Genomic DNA, 6,443 nt, shown 5'->3' on the forward strand with positions numbered 1-6,443 from the left:
GTGTGTGCATACCTACATCTACCTGTATATATAGGTGCATATCTGGGTACAGGACATTGCAAACAAAACGTAGACAAAGAAATAATAACCAGAGTACAGAAAACACACAGGCCACACAGAGAACATTTTCCTTCATCAGCTGCCACCATTCTAACACAGGCGTTTCGAAGAGTATAGATATATATATATATATATGTGTGTGTGTGTGTGTGTGTGTGTGAGTGTGTGTGTGTGTGTGTATTTTTATTTGGTCTTTGAGGTGCTTCAAGTTTTTATGCTTTGTTTCGCGTAGAGAGACCACAGTGGACAGCTGTACTCGAGGTGAGGACAGACGAAACCGAGGATGAAGAATGTTAGCAGCATCTCTAGACCGCAAAGTCCCGATGATCTAGGAGCATCTCCTGATATTGTTTTGCCTATTGCTTTCTCTATAGTTTCGCCTATAGTTCCATCATGTGTTGTCAGATTCCCTCTGTAAATTCGAACCAGTTGTGTTTTGCATATTCGATCACTTCGTTCACTTGACAGATCACCAGTGATTCCATCATCAAAACGCTGCAGCTTCTGAAAGCAAGTACTCTCGTTAGAGTAGAAAATGTTTTTAGGAGTTTTATACTAACCGGTGTCTGTCTGGCTGTCTATCTAACTATGTATGTATGTATGTATGTATGTATGTATGTATCTATCTATCTATCTATCTATCTATCTATCTATCTATCTATCTATCTATCCACCAGTGCAAACGTAGCGCACAAGGAAGCCCAGACCTGCTCACATTCTAGTAAAGAATCTTTGACAGACGTTCCGTTATTCTTTGAAATTGTTGTATGGTTTTGCTGTTTCTATTCTTTACTCCATAGCGGTAGTTCCCAAACTTTTCCATGCTGCCACCCCCTTAGCATCTAGGCCACATTCCTAGCGGCCCTTCACACTCCCCACCACAAATATAGAGCACTTTCCGCAGCAAATTCAAAACAAATGTATTTCACAAATAAAACTTAAACCCAATTAACTTATAATTCTTTTTCTTTTTTTTTACATCTACCTCCCCATTTTGGCCACCCCATTATCATCCCACTTTTCTTCAACGCCCCACCGGATCTTTTCATCACCCGCAAGGGGACAGTACTGCTCACTTTTAGAACCACTGCAGCAGTGGTTCTCAACCATTTTATGGACCTCTTTGAGTACTATTTTATTCTGGCGAACCCCCCCAGAGCCATTCGATGTTTAAAGATTTTTCTTATAGAAACTTCCTTCAAAAATCCTGATACGTTTTTCACATTTCCTTGTGTAGGTTCAACTACATAAACTGTTAGAGAAAGAAACCTAGTTGTTTCTTGCAATAAATACATTTAAAGCAAGAATTTTTCAGGGGCCCTTAAAACATTACTGTGAATCCCCAATTTAATGCTATGTTACGTTAACCCGCCAAAATCTTATATGGACCCTGAGGGGCCATGTGGATCCACGCTGAGAATCACTGCTCCTATAGTGAAGGCGCGTGGCCCAGTGGTTAACGTATTCTGTTCACATCGTAAGGTCGTGAGTTCGATCCCTGGCGGCACGTTGTGTCATTGAGCAAGACTCTATTCCTCGTTGCTTCAGTTCACTCAGCCAGCCTTGTCACATCCTGTGTCACATTGATGTTCCCAGTGAATTACGTTAAGGGAACGCGTATCTGTGGAGGGCTCAGCCACTTGCACGTTAATTTCACGAGCAGGCTGTTCCACTGATCGGATCAACTGGAACCCTCGTCGTCGCAACCGACGGAGTGCCAGTATTCTCTGCTCCCCTACATCTGTTGTTTCTACAAGAAATTTCATTGCAAGTGTGAGCATTCCATGATTCCGGTTGGTAAGGTTGGTCTGAAATAGACCTCGTCGTATTGATGTTGGTATTAAGAATATAATGCTTCCTTGATTTTTTTGTGTGTATGTGTGTGCGTAATCAAACAGAGAGAGAGAGATAGAGAGAGAGAGAGAGAGAGAGAGAGAGAGAGAGAGAGAAGAGAAGAGAAGAGAAGAGAAAATATAAAGGCGATTTAGAGCTTTGCTTTTTTTCATTCTTGTATTTCCAACATGTATGTATACCTGCATTTAGTAATACATGTTTACTTGCATGGATATGTATACTTATATGTATGCATGAATGTGCGTCCATGTTTCTGTGTGCGTGTGTGTGTGTGCATGTGTTTGTGCGTGTATATATATGCGTGTGTGTGTGTGTGTGTGTGTGTGTGTGTGTGTGTGTGTGTGCGCGACTGACGGTTGTAAGGGAACTGTGAGATATCGCCGTGTTTCGACCTTTTTGTGTGTCTTATCAGCCAAAGCTGTGTGTACACGTATATGACTAAACGTGGCTGACCTCGTGAGCTTCTGATGAATATATTTTTCAACATATGTTCTCTCAGCATCAGCATCATGTCTTTCAAAAGTACACATACCCACGCATGCATACATATATATCTCTCTCTCTCTATATATATGTGTGAGTGTGCACGTATGTAAGTGTAAATAATGTGTGCATGTGCGTATGTGCGTGTCTGTGTGACAGTTTTTGTATACATACCTACCTGTGTTATTTGTCTATGCTTGTACTGATGTTTACAATTATTTAAAACCGATGCTTTTTATGTTGTGTCCCTTTATGCTCCAGAACATAGTTATTCGACAAATAGATATCGATAAAATGCATATGAGTCTGAAACAAAGAGTGAGAGTCTTGTATAATAGACCAACTTTGAAAGCACTCTCTCTGCCGGGCCACAGTATCAAACATACATACAGACATACATACAGGCATACAGACATGACAACCGATGCATGCAAACTTTGTGGAGTTAACACTGAAGATATCACCCTCATTATAAGCAGTTGTCCAAAAATGTCATCACGGTATAATCTACTGATGAGACATGATGTTGTAGCTAGGACATTCTATAATGAAATCCGTCGGAAGAATAAACCCGAAGACAAAGAAATAAGAACCCACAATATGGTAGAAGCCATAACCACTCATAATAAAAAGGACTACTGGTGGAATGTCCCAGTGAAGATCTCAATAAAATGTAAGCACAACAGACCTGATATAATGATTTGGGATAGAGAAGAGAAACTGTGTACAGCTGTGGAAATTAGATGTCCAGCAGGTGTAAACATAAAGCTGAAGAGTGGTGAAAAAGAGAATACCTACGTTGAACTATTGAGATATTTGCAGTTACTCTATCCAGATTTATACCTGTAATTATTGGGGCCCTGGGATATGTGACACACTGGTTAAATACCAACGTTGAGAAATTAGGATTCTCAAAACCAGAAAGGATAAAGCTGATTCGAAAACTACAGATCCAATCCATAACTGCAATTCTAAAAATCTGTAAAACTTTCCAGAAGTTTATCATTTAAATATATATGACCATATCCAGATATGCAACTATATGCTTGAAAATACATACATAAAGCAAAACATATAAATCTGCACATACATACATACATACATACACACAAAAATAAGAAAAGAAAAAGGCACTATAGAGGATATATATATATCCGATATATATTCACTGAATGTGAAATTTCTGTTCATCTTGAGGAGGGGGTCATTGTTGAGATTGTGCGTTAACTCGTAATCGGACCGCGGCAGTGAACTCCCGAAATGGCCATAGATGTGTTTTTTGACCTGGAACCTTCTTACGCTCCTTAGACCTCGACCTACCATGGATTGCTTTTTTAAAACGAACTATTCTGATATATTTTTAATTGGAGGGGGGGGGGTAAAAAAGCCCCTTTTTTTAGTCGATTGACAGCTTTTCTAGTCGATTGACATGTTTCAGTAATTCATTTTGATTACGCATTTTAGTCGATTTGTATATACCTCTTCTTAACAAACCTTTCTATATATTTGGTATTTTATATGTACATATATATTTTTCACATTCTGTGCTTTCATACATATATTCCTTTTAGGCCATGGTAATGTTTATATATGATGAAATGTATGGAAGCATGGTGTTATATAAAGTCGTTGGCCCGAATTTGATATTTGTTCTCTAATCAATATATATATATATATATATATATATATATATATATGCACACACAGAGGGAGGGAAAAGAGAGAAGGAAAGAAACGGAGAGTGAGGGACGGGGAGGGATACGGGAGAGAGAGAAAGAGAGAGAGAGACAGCCAGCAAGACAGAATGCGAATAACAGATGTACGCAGGCAGATATTCATACACACCTATCCACACATAGTTATACGCGGAAAAGTTCATGCAAATGTAGAAATACAGACGTCCACAAATACACTCACACAGCTACGCCCAGACAGACACTACACACCAGTGCAAACGTAGCGCACGAGGAAGCCCGGACCTGCTCACATGCATGCACGCATGAAAATCAACCATGGTGCATTCGCATAAGCTAATACACGTGCACAGTGTCTCTTACTGTCACTCTCTTTCTCTGTCTTTCGCATGTAGGAACACATATTGCAGACACGAGCCACACACAAAATGCCAAATCAACTCCTACATTTATCGTCAGATGTAGAGACACGCATATGCAAGCACGTGTCGAAAATAAACCTGATACGCATGCGTATTCTGAACATGCACGTTCACCAGCACACGCGTTTATATTTACAAAATCTATATAAATACAACTTGTCTTCAGCGTCGTCTCTCGCTTTCTCGCTCGGATACGCATCAACACACACGTGCACATGCTTGCATAGACTTACTCAAGTATAACACGAGACGTACGCTCTACACTCGTTCAATATGCAGTCAATGTATTACACGCAACAAAACACACACACACACACACACATATGTAAATGAGTAAATATATGGATATGCAAATTAGACACATCAATATATAAAATATATTAAATATATTAAGTACAAAAAATGTAAATATGTATACATACAAAATGGTCCGACTGACACAGAATACAAATGATATAGAGAATACACACACACACATATATATATAGATATAGATACAGGTGCAAAGCGTGACTGTGTGGTAAGAAGCTTGCTTCCCAGCCACATGGTTCCGAGTTCAGTCCCACTGCATGGTACCTTGGGAAAATGTCTTCTATTATAGCCTCGGGCCGACCAAATAATAATAATAATAATAATAATGAGAACCCAGATTCGAAATTGCCCCAAGACACCCGATGAAGGCTGGAGGGTATATCAGCCGAAATGTTGTGTTAACAACAAACAAAATAAGGACAGATATCCATCAAATGTAAATAATGCACACAATTCCTCATCTCTTAAATATAGAACTGAATTGGATCCTCATCTTCGAAAACGACGGAGATCCACTACTTCGCCGTTTACTTTGTCCACTCGAAAGAGATGAGAGGCAAACTCAATTTATATTTACGTTGTTTTTTTTTTATTCTTTTACTTGTTTCAGTTATTTGACTGCGGCCATGCAGCAGCATCGCCTTTAGTCGAACAAATCGACGCAGGACTTATTCTCTGTTAGCCTAGTACTTATTTTATCGGTTTCTTGTGCCGAACCGCTACGTTACGGGGACGTAAACACACCAACATCGGTTGTCAACAGATGGCGGGGTGGGGTACAAGCACATACACACATATAAATATACAATGGGCTTCTTTCAGTTTCCGTCTACCAAATCCACTAACAAGGCTTTGATCAGCCCGAGGCTATAGTAGATGTCACGCAGTGGGACTGAACCCGGAGCCATATGGTTAAGAAGCAAGCTTCTTACCACACAGTCACTCAACAGGATTCGAACCGAAACTTAAACTGACTACCATAAGATCCCTAATTCGATTCTCTACCGAATCTGCAACAAACTCCCACCGCCACTATTTGATGCTGTCCTCCCGGCCCTGAGTTCTATTCACAGTTCAGAGAAGACCATGTGGAAAATCTATATCTGTGTATTTACTTGACCTCGTAGAAATAGCCGCCACATCTCCCTCAGCTTTGACTCAACTATCATACCAAAGAAGCACAATTTGAATAATGTAGACCTAGATATATTCATGCGTGAACATAAGACCTGATGATCACGGATGGAACGATTTTAGTCAAAGGCTGGATCAATCAGAGCAGAGCAGAGATCTGGCTGAACGACAATCACAACAACAAAGAAATTGACTCTCTCATTGTCTATCCTTGTTTGTCCCCTCTATGGTTAGCCCCTGTGGGTAATAAAAAAAAAAATACATACTCTTTTACTTGTTTCAGTCATTTGACTGCGGCCATGCTGGAGCACCGCCTTTAGTCGTGCAAATCGACCCCGGGACTTATTCTTTGTAAGCCTAGTACTTATTCTATCGGTCGCTTTTGCCGAACCGCTAAGTTACGGGGACATAAACACACCAGCATCGGTTGTCAAGCAATGCTAGGGAGACAAACACACACACACACACACACACAGACATATAT

Source organism: Octopus bimaculoides, chromosome 3 (genome assembly GCF_001194135.2).
Source record: "Octopus bimaculoides isolate UCB-OBI-ISO-001 chromosome 3, ASM119413v2, whole genome shotgun sequence".
Taxonomy (NCBI): domain Eukaryota; kingdom Metazoa; phylum Mollusca; class Cephalopoda; order Octopoda; family Octopodidae; genus Octopus; species Octopus bimaculoides.